The sequence below is a fragment of the Apteryx mantelli genome, chromosome 20, assembly GCF_036417845.1.
Source record: "Apteryx mantelli isolate bAptMan1 chromosome 20, bAptMan1.hap1, whole genome shotgun sequence".
NCBI classification, from domain to species: Eukaryota; Metazoa; Chordata; class Aves; order Apterygiformes; family Apterygidae; genus Apteryx; species Apteryx mantelli.
In genome coordinates this window covers 11,411,570-11,425,359 of record NC_089997.1, presented here as the reverse complement: position 1 = coordinate 11,425,359, position 13,790 = coordinate 11,411,570, and the positions used below count along the sequence as shown (strand labels likewise).

Sequence of the window (13,790 nt, the reverse complement as noted above, 5' to 3'; positions counted from 1 at the left end):
GGAGGAGGAGTGCGGATGCCATGGAGAGGAGGTGGATGCAGCTGGAGAGCAGGAGGTGACAGAGGCATGGGAGTGTGCATGCTTTGCGGGGCCCTGCAGCAAACCCCAAGGCAAAGCAAGCAGGCCGGTGCACTCGCAGCCACCTCTGGGGCATCTGAAGGTGCGTGATCTGCCCTGCGGTCCCATCAGGACCCATCTGTGTGCCTTTCAATGCACCCCAGGGCCCTCCATGTGCCCTTGAGTGCGCCCCAGGGCTCATGAAGGGTTTACATGGCATCAGAGCCACCTCCACATTTTCTCTTCCTTCCCGTAATCAGCGATTACAATTTTCTGCTCTGAAACAGTGTAGCTAAAAGGTGGAGACTTCAATAATATACAAGTACTTCTGCTTTTATAGTTTATTATTATTATTATTCAGCTTTCAGAAAAAGTGAAGGCAACATTCTCCAACTGATATCAATCCAGAGTGTCTCCTGATGAAGTCTGGACATGTAGGAAAAGCAGTGTCCCAGAGGTCAGGCACTGTATGGACAATCTTCCTCCCCATCTCCCCAACCCTGCCGTTTCTCTCACCAGCCACCTGGGCTTTACATCACTCTGGTTAAAATCTACCCTTATTCCACTGAAGTCTGCAACTGAATGTTACAGCTCATCTGCCCCAATTCCCACCTGCTGTACTTAGACAACTAGCTGCAAACAGATGCAGAAGGATTTTCTTTTAATTGCAAAGAAACAAAAAATAAAGCCTGATATAGTTTCATGAAAAATAATGACGCTCTTTGACTGTATGCTAAGCCCAAGCTGCCTCCAATGAGGTCCACTTTCTGCAAGGGACAGCCTTACTAGAAATCTTTTTGAGAGACAGGAAAGGCTAGATGTAAAGAGAATTAAGGACTTGGCTAAAGGGACAAACTACTGAAAGATGGAGCAAGCTTTGAACTCCCTGAAGTGCAAACCAGCAGCTGGGAATGTGAGTGAACAAAGAGTAATGGGAGGAATCACAAAGTTGCAATGTTACAGTGTTACAATGTCCAGATAGTGTGCTGTGAAGGTGATGTTAAAAATTGTCAAATTAGTCAGGGCATATGGAAATAGAAGAGCATCACAGACCAAGAAACCTTGCTGAGGGCTTTTAAAAGCAAAGATCCTGCTTTGGTGCCTAAAGGAGCAAATCTCCACCCTGACCCATATTGTCCTACATCCAACTTCTACAAAAAGAGTGACCCACAGGAGAAATCTGTTTCAAAGATCACCAAAGTATTTCTCAGCCTGTGGCCACATTTTGCACTGTTTCATCCCACATGCCTTGGATCCTGTAAAAATGCCAACCCCCAAACCAGCCCCCAAACCCCAGATTCCTGCACAGGTCTGCCCAGTGCAGAGACCTGTTGGTGCGGGGGTACAGAAGTGACTTCTCCAGTGCCCCATCTGAGATATTTCACTGCCTTTGGCACTGTCTGGAGACATTCCTGAAGGATTTATCAGAGAATTATGGAAAATAACTTGGGTGAAGGGAGGTGACTGCTTTCCAGGATGTGAAGAGAAATCTCTCTGCTCACTCCCTGGCTGTGCCATCTCCATGGCAGTGACCTACAGAGTCCCCAGATGACACGAGCTGAGGTCACAGTGGGATGTGCCACATCACAGGGAGGTCTCCCCGGTGTCATGGCGGGTGGCCCTCACTTCCCTGTGAAGCCCTGCTGCTGCTGGGCACTCCTCACATGCTCCCCGCCGCTGCCCTTTGGAGTCATCTGTGGCAAGGAGGGGGGACAGGAGCCATGCTGGGGTCCCTCACCGACAGGCAGAGGAGCAGCAGTACATCGGAGAGGAGTTTTGGATGACAAGATGGGAAGACAGTCTTTCCTCCTCCCCGGCTGGAGAGGTGAGCTGAGGGTAAGGCGGCAAGCGAGATGGAGGAATGCTGGACCCATGTTATCTGCTCGTTCCTTGTTCCCAGCGCTCCTGCAGCTCTCCACCAAGGGTAAGGGCTTTGGGAGATCCTTCCCGAGGTGTCGCACAGAGACTGTTAACTGCAAAAACTGCTGTGGATCCTGGGCTGTGGCGGTGGCTGGTCAGGGCTGAGGGCTGCAACAAGAGTCCTGCCTCAGGGTCCCCTCTGGCTTGGGGGACAATGTGGCAGCCAGGACTCCTTTTTCCTATGACTGGGGCTGCCCTGAGCCCCAAGGCTTCTGTCGGGCCAGCTCCATCCCCTTGTGGGGGTGTGGGGGGGGGAGGGGGAGGACAGGAGGGGGGAATCCATAGTCAGGTTTCCCTGGGATTGGGTTCTCCACTTTGATCTGGCTCTGAGAGGAAAGAAGTCCTGCATCTCAGAGGCTGGGGTGTCCTGCAGCTCCAGCGGGGCTCTCAGGAGCCTGCTGGAAATGTCCATATAGGATAATGAAACCTTCACCTTGTAATAGCCTCAAGTTCTCCATGTTTGGGAAAACCTCTGTTCCTTCCCCCTGCATCCTTTTATGCTTCCAGCTTGCCAGAGCATGTTTTGGGCTCAGAGATGCCATCTTGAGATGGCCACAGCCCCTGTCCTCCTGCAAATTGGGCTCATATATCTACACCCAAAAGATAGCATGTTTGGGAAAGCATCTTGGAAACAGGTGGGGGACACCATCCCCAGTGCACAAGTCCTGGCTGACCCCAAGGATTTTTCTCTGAGCTGTGCTGGGCAGTGCTGGGGTGAGCCCAACACAGCCATCTCCCCCAGCCCCCTCACGACCCCACACCACCGCTCCCTAGCCGAGCCCGGGGGCTGCCTTGGGCAGGGGGCCAGGGCAGGAGGGGCGAGAGGACACTGCCAGGGCCCCCACGCTGGTGCCAGGGCTGCCACCAGCACACACCCCAGCGCTGCCCCCCCCCCCACCCCGCATGGCCCCCAGGGCGCAGGGCAGCCAGCAGCCCTGTGGGGACCCTGCCGCACAGCGCAGCCACGCCGGGGCAGCGGCCGCGCCACGGGGCCCCGCACTGCCCGCCCACACGGCGCCGTGCTGCCCCCAGGCCCCACCGCGACCAGGTGCTGCCGCCCACAACATGGCGCCCGACCGCGGGGGAGGGGGGGGCGGAGCTGGCCACCAGGGCAGGAGGGCCCAATGTTGCCATGGAATCACCCCAGTGCAGCCCTCCTATTGGCTGTCAGGAGGAGGAGGGCGGGCACTGATTTCACTGATGGCTCTGTCAGCCAATGGCAGTCCAACATGTGGAAAAAACGTCAAAGAAAGAGGTGAAAGAGGAGCGGGAGCAAAGGAGGCGAGAAGCGAGTGGGTTTGGTGGGGGCTGCGGGTGCGTTGAAATGGCGACGGGTGCCCTCCTGCTGGGGCGGGGCAGCGGTGCTGGTGCCGGGGCTGCTTTGCTGCAGGAGCTGCAGCAGGGGCTGGTGGGGCCGTGAGCAGGGGCCAGAGCGACGTGGGCCAGAGGGGGGAGCTGCCCTGCAGCCAGATGTGGCGGCCTGCCGCGAGCAGCTGGGCCGGGGCGGCTCGGTGGGGTTTGGGGGCAGGAAGCTTTGGCCCTGTGGTGGGTCTGGGATCCCTGTTAAAGGTTTCCCTGAGCTGCTGCTGCCAGCGCAGCCCCAGGTGCTGCTCGAAGCTGCGTTTGGGAGGTGCTGGGCAAAGTGTGAGCAGGCTGCTGGTGTCCTTGCAAGGTGCCCTTCCCAGTGGTCTCTGTCCCTGTGTGTCACGCTGTGCCCCAGCCGTTGTTTTTGCTCCCTGCCTCTTGCTTTGCCCTGAGACCTGTGAGCCTGGCAGCAGTGTGAGGGTGTTTCCAGAGCAGCTCTGTAAGTGTGAGCTGTTTTGCTTGTCAGGGGCCTTGAAAGCTGATGAATGGCCAGTGCTTGCGCTTGCTGTTGTTCTTTCCATGCTCCTAGGTCAGGGTGAAGAGTTGCTGAATTGTGTCTCTGCTGGTTTGACCAAGTGAGATGCCCTGGCCTGAGTCCTTCTGCATGTCTCCAGTTGTCAGGGCATAAAACAGGAGAATGCTTGTTGTCCTGGATGTGTAGAGGATTTTCTGGTTTTGTTCAGCATTGGGAAGGAACCAGACTTCTGAGTTGTGGGAAGGCTTCTGACTCTGACTGGGACAGGAGGTCCTGCTGTCTTGCTATGTGTAGAGACTACCTGAGCAAAAGCTAATCTCTTTTTGGGGTAGAAACTGGTACTGGGGTGTTTTGCTGCACTACGAGCATTGTGAAGCCACAAGGTGAATCAGGGAGGCCTTTGAGGAGCTGGCTCAGCCTTGGGGGAAGGCAGGGGGAGCTGCAGGTGGCACCAGCCCCATGGTCAGGGTGTGGGTAGAGAGGTCACCACTGTCTATGAGAGCTATGCCAGAAAATCACCAGTGTCAAATCAAGTCTTTGTAAGTAGCTGACGGGCCAGCAGGAGGCACATGACTCGGCTATTGATGATGAGGTCACTTCTGCTTTAGTAGCTGATAGGCCATCTGGAGGAAGAAGGCTTGGGTGTTGATTGTGAGGTCCCTTGTGAGTGCTGAACTGATTGGATAGGAGCAGAGATGTGTCTGGAAAGGTGATTGTGAGGTCACTTCTACCTGAGCGGTTGATAGGGCAGCAGCAGGTCCATGGCTGGGATCTCTGTTTTTGAGATCACTTCTGCCTGAGCAGCTGATAAGGCAGGATTTGGTTCGTGGCTGGGGCAGTTATAGTGAGGTAATTTCTGTCTCAGAGGCTTCTAGGCCAGTGACAGAGACGTGGCTGTGAAGGTGAGTGTGAGGTGATGTCTTTCTGAGTCCCTGCTAGGCCAGCAGCAGGCAGTTAGGCATGGGCGTTGCTTGTGAGGTCTCTTTTGTCAGAGTAGCTGCTAGGCCAGCAGTAGTTGATGGCTGGGGAAGTTATTTGGAGGAAAGTTCTGTCTCTGAAGGGCATAGGCCATCAGCAGGCATGTGGTGGGTTTATGGACTTGTGAGGTCACCTCTATGTGAGCAGGTGAGAGGTGAGGAGAAGACAGATGTCTTGGATGTTGGTGGTGAGGTCACTTCTGGGTTTGTTGCGTGTGCTCAGAGGAGTGATTGAACCCTGCCAAGCTCTACAGCAATACCAAAATGCAACTAATTAATCAAGCAGAAGCAGATGTTCCACATCATCTGACACACATTTTATTCCACTCCATCATCCTGATTTAGTACTGCTACATTTCAAATGCGGATGATGTTCTGTGGTGAACGTGGAGGTGGAGTTTGCCTTTCCACGTGTTGCTAAGTAGAAGCCTGCAGCCTCCTCCCAGTCATCTAGGGAGTCCAGCTAGACTTTTGAGGCTGCTATAATGAATGTAGTGCCGGTGTGAGCAGTGGTGTTAAGTAATCTCTTATTGTCAGGGTGTGTGTGCTTTAGAAATCCCCCCTGCCGGAACAGCAGGGAGCTTGTGAGATTTTCCTGCAAGGTCTGAATGCTGTCTCTGTCTTTGAGGTGTCCACCTGGTTTGATGACACATTTGGAACTTTAACATGTTAGACGTCTCTGATTTTCTGTCCACGTATGCAGTCACTGGAGAATGGGATCAAAGGCTTTTAGAGGAGACAGAAGGAATGTTACCCCCCAAAAAGGTATGGTCCACATTTTCAAAGAGATTTCTTGTTCAGAGAAGTTGATGCACAAGCGAGAGGCAAAAGCTGGCCTGATCAGCTGCTGTGAGAGCACTTCTTGTCTGCTTCCTGGAGGTGGGAAGTGAGCAGGCCCCGGGCTGTGAGTGGCTGTTCAGAGGCGGTGCCTGTTGCAAGGCCTTTGGAGGCCTAGAAGGGAATGGAAGGTCTGTAGGGTTGGGCTTTGTGTGTTTTGGGGCACTTGGGGGTGCCCTGTGTGCTGCCATGTGTGGTGCTGTGCCCTGTGCGTCACTGATGCAGAGGCGCATGTTGGCTGCGAAGCCTCTGTGAGGTGCAGGGGTAGCAGTGTTTTCCAGTGTGAGATGCCCTGTGGTGGATCTGGGTGGTGGCCCCAGTGTTTTGCCGCTCAACCTGGGAGGAGGTGTCTGGAGAGAGCAGTGCTCTGCTCCCAGAGCCCAGCCTGCCATCACGGTGTCCTTCTGGGAGACCTGGGTGAGGATTGTTAGTGACCGTGTTCCCCCCAGGATGCTCGCAGTGTGGTGTTTTCTGTCAGCTGAGGTTCAGGCTTGCAGTTTCGGAAGGGTTTGATGCTTCCCTGAGTCTTTGGGACTTTACTGTCACCCCTTCAGAAAGTTATTTTCTCCCTCCTTAAAGGCTTTCTGTTGAAGGTGGACCCTCATTTTATCTTCCCATCTCAGACGCTAATCCATTCTGATCCCTCAGAGAGATGGGTAGTTAATCAAAGCAGTCAGAGCCATTTCCCCACTTTCTGCCTATCCAGACCCTTGCAGAGAGGGGAGATGCCAGCTCACAAGAAGTCAAGCTTCTGAGGGCAATGGATGGCTCTGAGACACCTGTCCTTGGTCAGCAGTGGAGGCGGCATCTCCAAAGCCTTGGTGCCTTTGGCAAGAGTCTCAGAATAGCAGATTCCTTGAGGCTGCAGTGGGGGAGCCATCTGGAGGTAGGGCTCCAACGCCCTGCTCCACGCGGGTCCTAGTAGAGGAGTTATCTTGGGGCCTTTTCCAGTGAAGTTTGGATTCTCTCCAAGGATGGAGATCTGAGAACCTCTCTGGATCCCTCTGCCACAGTTCGGCCACCCCCACGGAGAAAAAGGTTTATTCTTAACATCTAAGAAGCATTTCCCGTTGTCCAATATGTCCCTGTTTCCTCTCTTGCTCTTAGTGTGCACCTCCAGGAAAATCTGGCTCCATCTTCTCTGTGCCCTCCATAAGGTAGCTGTGCACAGCATGAAGATCCCCCTTGGCCTTCTCTTGTCTAGGCTGGAGAAACCCAGCTCTCGCAGCCTCTCCTTGTATGCCCCACGCTGCAGCCCCTGACCATCTTGGTGTCCCTGTGCTGGACTCCCTGCAGTGTGTTAGTGCCTTTGCAGACCTGGAGAGCCAGAATACAGACATGATGTCACCTGTGTCAAAAAGAGGGGTAGAACGTCTCGGTGGCCCTGCTGGCCGTGCTCTCACCAATAGAGCTCAGCACAGAGGGGAGACATTGGCCACTGCCTGTTGCGACTATGTAAGACCAGCAGAACTGACAGTAACACTCCGATTCTTTCTTTCTTTCTTTCTAGGTTGCTCCACTCATGAGCTTCCCAGTGCAGTGCTAGAGCCCCTGAGGATGGAGGCAGGATGCCAGGGTGTGTCCCTGTACCTGTCAACATCTTTGCCAACATCGTGAGCCCTGTGTGAAAGCAGCTGCAAGTGAATGAACTGAGGCTACGTATGGATGCGAAGGCTTCCATAAATGCGCCTGGCTTGCCTGGGTGACTTGGGGTGTGGGTTCACCTCCTGGTACCTCTGCTGTGCTGCAAATTCCTCCTCCCACAAGTGCTGTTACTGCCAGCCCGCTCAGCAAATCCTACTGTGCCCCCTCCTTTTCGTAGGAGGTTGTGATGCCATATAGGATGAGTCCAAGACCCTTATAATAAATGCCAGCATGTCTTGAGGGCCTTTGTGTGAGTGCCCCAAAGCATCCGTAGCTTGACCTGAGGAAGTCTCAGAATTCTTGGGCTCCTGGCTCTGCGAGGGGTGAAGATGTGCGCAGGGCCAGGTTGCCCATGACACCCAGCCCTCAGTGCTCTGTGAATGCAGCTGTGGAGCCCAGACTGCTGCTGCAGAGGCTTCACAGCCAGGACAGCTGTCATTTCAGCAGCCGTCCAGTGTGGGGCTGCCTCACTGCTTGGGCCTCATTTCAAAGCCTCTGCCCCCTTTTTCCCTTCCCCGGGGCTCCTTGTGCAAGTAACTAAAGGAAAGGAAGGGAGGTTACTTTGGGCTCAGGAGGCCTTCCAGACTCTCAAGTGTTTCTGTGTTGTATCTGTAACTTTTGTATTACTACAGAAAATCCCCATGCCCCCATCCCTAGCTGGATGTTCGTGAGGGGATGGGGGTGGAAAGCAGCAGCCTGCTGTGCCCAAAGCAAGCAGGCTCCTTCCCCCTGAAAAGAGCAGCATCGCGCAAGGAGGCAGCTCTGTGCCTGATCTTGTGCTGCTCATTTGCAGAGGCCTTGTGAGCCTGGAGTGCCTTGGCCACCTTGTGGTCTTACCGCAAGAGCTTGGCTGTGTGTCTGGGTTGAGGAGGCAAGGGAAGGCAGCGAGCAGAGCAGTGGCTGTGGAGTGTGCAAGTGGCGAGTGTCCTGCATGCATCTGTTCTTGCTGGCACTTGGTTGTATCTAGCAGAAGAGCCAGGTCTGTGGGGCAGAGGCAGTGTGTTTGTAGAGTAGGTGTCAGAGCAGAGGTCTGGCGTCAGGTTGATGGCTGGTGCAGTGCCGAGTTGATCTGAGAGTGTCAGAAAGCCTTTGCAGTGGAGCTGCTGCCTCAGCTGATCTCTGTCCCTAGAAATGCACTAGAAATGGAAGTGGCATCCTGCTGTCATTGTGCAGGTGCTGCAGTGCAAAGGCTCCCAGCTGGGACTTGATGGTACTAAAGGAAAAGCGAGACCAATCGTTCCTTTTGTGATTTGTGCGCAGGATGCCAGAGCGGAGCTGTCCCATGACGTGGAGAGAGTCTTGCCAGGACATGAAAGCCTTTTGCAGAAGACTCTTCTGTACGGAATGATCACAGCGTAATCAAGGGACATGCGAGTGGCCCAGGTGAGCTCCACCTCTGTGAAGGTTTGCACTTTTCAGCTCCCTTGTGCCTCGGTCCCAGATAGGGCAGCAGCAGGCACGTTGATGCCATTTGTGCTTGTGAGGTGAGTTGTGCCTCTGCAGCTGGTAGGCCAACAGCATGGCCATAGCTTTGGTGATGATGGTGAGGTGCCTTGTGTCTCAAAGCCTCATAAACCGGGAGCACGCCCGTTGCTGCTGTATTTGCTTTTGTGGTCAGTTGTGTATCAGTATGTGACTGCCGATCAGCATGCACATTGCTGCTGTTTGTGCTGGATTAGGGCAATTGTGCCTCAGTGCCGAACAGACGAGGAGCAGCTATATGGCTTCATGGCTGATGGTGAGGTCACTTCAGCCTCAGCACCTGACAGTGCAGCTCGCTGCATATTCCTGCTGTTTATGTTTGTGGAGTCATTCGGCCACAGTATCTGCTAGGTGACTGGCAGCCACATTGCTCCTTTTTGTACTTGTGAGGTGTCTATTGCTTCAGTATCTGATTAGACAGCATCAAGCACATGGCTGCTGTTTGTGGCTGTGAGGTCACTTGTGTCTCAGTGCCTGATAGGCCAGTGCTGGTCATGTGGCTGCTGTTTGTGGTTGTGAGGTCACTTGTGTCTCAGTGCCTGATAGGCCAGTGCTAGGCCCATAGCAGATATTTTCAGTTGTGAGGTCACTTGTGCCTCAGTGCCTGATAGGCCAGTGCTAGGCCCAAGGCTGTTGTTTGTGTTTGTGAGGTCACTTGTGTGTCAGTGCCTGATAGGCCAGTGCTAGTTGCATGGCTGCTGTTTGTGTTTGTGAGGTCACTTGTGTCTCAGTGCCTCATAGGCCAGTGCTAGTTGCATGGCTGCTGTTTGTGTTTGTGAGGTCACTTGTGGCTCAGTGCCTGATAGGCCAGTGCTAGGTCCATAGCAGATCTTTTCAGTTGTGAGGTCACTTGTGTGTCAGTGCCTGACAGGCCAGTGCTAGTTGCATGGCTGCTGTTTGTGGGTGTGAGGTCACTTGTGTCTCAGTGCCTGATAGGCCAGTGCTAGTTGCATGGGTGCAGTTTGTGTTTGTGAGGTCACTTGTGTCTCAGTGCCTGATAGGCCAGTGCTAGTTGCATGGCTGCTGTTTGTGGTTGTGAGGTCACTTGTGTGTCACTGCCTGATAGGCCAGTGCTGGTCATGTGGCTGCTGTTTGTGGTTTTGAGGTCACTTGTGGCTCAGTGCCTGATAGGCCAGTGCTGGTCATGTGGCTGCTGTTTGTGGTTGTGAGGTCACTTGTGTCTCAGTGCCTGATAGGCCAGTGCTGGTCATGTGGCTGCTGTTTGTGGTTGTGAGGTCACTTGTGTCTCAGTGCCTGATAGGCCAGTGCTAGGCCCATGGCTGCTGTTTGTGGTTGTGAGGTCACTTGTGTGTCAGTGCCTGATAGGCCAGTGCTAGGCCCATGGCTGCTATTTGTGTTTGTGAGGTCACTTGTGGCTCAGTGCCTGATAGGCCAGTGCTAGTTCCATGGCTGCTGTTTGTGTTTGTGAGGTCACTTGTGTCTCAGTGCCTGATAGGCCAGTGCTGGTCATGTGGCTGCTGTTTGTGTTTGTGAGGTCACTTGTGGCTCAGTGCCTGATAGGCCAGTGCTAGTTGCATGGCTGCTGTTTGTGGTTGTGAGGTCACTTGTGGCTCAGTGCCTGATAGGCCAGTGCTAGGCCCAAGGCTGCTGTTTGTGGTTGTGAGGTCACTTGTGTGTCAGTGCCTGATAGGCCAGTGCTAGTTGCATGGCTGCAGTTTGTGTTTGTGAGGTCACTTGTGGCTCAGTGCCTGATAGGCCAGTGCTAGTTGCATGGCTGCAGTTTGTGGTTGTGAGGTCACTTGTGTCTCAGTGCCTGATAGGCCAGTGCTAGTTGCATGGCTGCTGTTTCTGGTTGTGAGGTCACTTGTGTCTCAGTGCCTGATAGGCCAGTGCTGGTCATGTGGCTGCTGTTTGTGTTTGTGAGGTCACTTGTGTCTCAGTGCCTGATAGGCCAGTGCTAGTTGCATGGCTGCTGTTTGTGGTTGTGAGGTCACTTGTGGCTCAGTGCCTGATAGGCCAGTGCTAGGCCCATAGCAGATCTTTTCAGTTCTGAGGTCACTTGTGGCTCAGTGCCTGATCGGCCAGTGCTAGTTGCATGGCTGCAGTTTGTGGTTTTGATGTCACTTGCACCTCAGTGCCTGATAGGCCAGTGCTGGTCATGTGGCTGCTGTTTGTGTTTGTGAGGTCACCTGTGTCAGTGCCTGACAGGCCAGTGCTAGTTGCATGGCTGCAGTTTGTGTTTGTGAGGTCACTTGTGTCTGAGTGCCTGATAGGCCAGTGCTAGTTGCATGGCTGCTGTTTGTGGTTGTGAGGTCACTTGTGTGTCAGTGCCTGATAGGCCAGTGCTGTTTGCATGGCTGCAGTTTGTGTTTGTGAGGTCACTTGTGGCTCAGTGCCTGATAGGCCAGTGCTAGTTGCATGGCTGCAGTTTGTGTTTGTGAGGTCACTTGTGGCTCAGTGCCTGATAGGCCAGTGCTAGTTGCATGGCTGCAGTTTGTGGTTGTGAGGTCACTTGTGTGTCAGTGCCTGATAGGCCAGTGCTAGTTGCATGGCTGCTGTTTGTGTTTGTGAGGTCACTTGTGTGTCAGTGCCTGATAGGCCAGTGCTAGTTGCATGGCTGCAGTTTGTGGTTGTGAGGTCACTTGTGGGTCAGTGCCTGATAGGCCAGTGCTAGGTCCATTGCAGATATTTTCAGTTGTGAGGTCACTTGTGGCTCAGTGCCTGATAGGCCAGTGCTAGTTGCATGGCTGCTGTTTGTGTTTGTGAGGTCACTTGTGGCTCAGTGCCTGATAGGCCAGTGCTGGTCATGTGGCTGCAGTTTGTGGTTGTGAGGTCACTTTTGTGTCAGTGCCTGATAGGCCAGTGCTAGTTGCATGGCTGCAGTGAGTGGTTGTGAGGTCACTTCTGTCTCAGTGCCTGATAGGCCAGTGCTACGCCCATGGCTGCTGTTTGTGTTTGTGAGGTCACTTGTGTGTCAGTGCCTGATATGCCAGTGCTAGTTGCATGGCTGCAGTTTGTGGTTGTGAGGTCACTTGTGCCTCAGTGCCTGATAGGCCAGTGCTAGTTGCATGGCTGCAGTTTGTGGTTGTGAGGTCACTTGTGGCTCAGTGCCTGATAGACCAGTGCTAGGCCCATGGCTGCTGTTTGTGTTTGTGAGGTCACTTGTGGCTCAGTGCCTGATAGGCCAGTGGTAGTTTCATGGCTGCAGTTTGTGGTTGTTAGGTCACTTGTGGCTCAGTGTCTGATAGGCCAGTGCTAGTTGCATGGCTGCTGTTTGTGTTTGTGAGGTCACTTGTGTCTCAGTGCCTGATAGGCCAGTGCTAGGCCCATAGCAGATCTTTTCAGTTGTGAGGTCACTTGTGTCTCAGTGCCTGATAGGCCAGTGCTAGGCCGATGGCTGCTGTTTGTGGTTTTGATGTCACTTGCACCTCAGTGCCTGATAGGCCAGTGCTGGTCATGTGGCTGCTGTTTGTGGTTGTGAGGTCACTTGTGGCTCTGTGCCTGATAGGCCAGTGCTAGTTGCATGGCTGCAGTTTGTGTATGTGAGGTCACTTGTGTCTCAGTGCCTGATAGGCCAGTGCTGGTCATGTGGCTGCTGTTTGTGGTTGTGAGGTCACTTGTGTCTCAGTGCCTGATAGGCCAGTGCTAGTTGCATGGCTGCTGTTTGTGGATGTGAGGTCACTTGTGGCTCAGTGCCTGATAGGCCAGTGCTGGTCATGTGGCTGCTGTTTGTGTTTGTGAGGTCACTTGTGGCTCAGTGCCTGATAGGCCAGTGCTAGGCCCATACCAGATATTTTCAGTTGTGAGGTCACTTGTGGCTCAGTGCCTGATAGGCCAGTGCTAGTTGCATGGCTGCTGTTTGTGGTTGTGAGGTCACTTGTGTCTCAGTGCCTGATAGGCCAGTGCTAGTTGCATGGCTGCTGTTTGTGTTTGTGAGGTCACTTGTGGCTCAGTGCCTGATAGGCCAGTGCTGGTCATGTGGCTGCTGTTTGTGATTGTGAGGTCACTTGTGTGTCAGTGCCTGATAGGCCAGTGCTGGTCATGTGGCTGCAGTTAGTGGTTGTGAGGTCACTTGTGTCTCAGTGCCTGATAGGCCAGTGCTGGTCATGTGGCTGCTGTTTTTGGGTGTGAGGTCACTTGTGGCTCAGTGCCTGATAGGCCAGTGCTAGTTGCATGGCTGCTGTTTGTGGTTGTGAGGTCACTTGTGTCTCAGTGCCTGATAGGCCAGTGCTAGGCCCATGGCTGCTGTTTGTGACTGTGAGGTCACTTGTGGCTCAGTGCCTGATAGGCCAGTGCTGGTCATGTGGCTGCTGTTTGTGGTTGTGAGGTCACTTGTGGCTCAGTGCCTGATAGGCCAGTGCTAGTTGCATGGCTGCTGTTTGTGGTTGTGAGGTCACTTGTGGCTCAGTGCCTGATAGGCCAGTGCTAGGCCCAAGGCTGCTGGTTGTGGTTGTGAGGTCACTTTTCATTCAGTGCCTGATAGGCCAGTGCTAGTTGCATGGCTGCTGTTTGTGTTTGTGAGGTCACTTGTGGCTCAGTGCCTGATAGGCCAGTGCTAGTTGCATGGCTGCAGTTTGTGGTTGTGAGGTCACTTGTGTCTCAGTGCCTGATAGGCCAGTGCTAGTTGCATGGCTGCTGTTTGTGTTTGTGAGGTCACTTGTGGCTCAGTGCCTGATAGGCCAGTGCTGGTCATGTGGCTGCTGTTTGTGTTTGTGAGGTCACTTGTGGCTCAGTGCCTGATAGGCCAGTGCTAGTTGCATGGCTGCAGTTTGTGGTTGTGAGGTCACTTGTGTGTCAGTGCCTGATAGGCCAGTGCTAGTTGCATGGCTGCTGTTTGTGGTTGTGAGGTCACTTGTGGCTCAGTGCCTGATAGGCCAGTGCTAGGCCCATAGCAGATCTTTTCAGTTGTGAGGTCACTTGTGGCTCAGTGCCTGATCGGCCAGTGCTAGTTGCATGGCTGCATTTTGTGGTTTTGATGTCACTTGTGGCTCAGTGCCTGATAGGCCAGTGCTGGTAATGTGGCTGCTGTTTGTGGTTGTGAGGTCACTTGTGTCTCAGTGCCTGATAGGCCA

The 13,790-nt window shown here is 53.7% G+C and overlaps 1 protein-coding gene across 1 annotated transcript in view; it reads right to left on the bottom strand.

Moving 5' to 3' along the window:
• The window catches only part of LOC136993818 (uncharacterized), a 487,107-nt gene that overhangs the window by 443,140 nt on the left and 30,177 nt on the right, over positions 1–13,790 (bottom strand). The gene's annotated exons all lie outside the window — the stretch shown is intronic.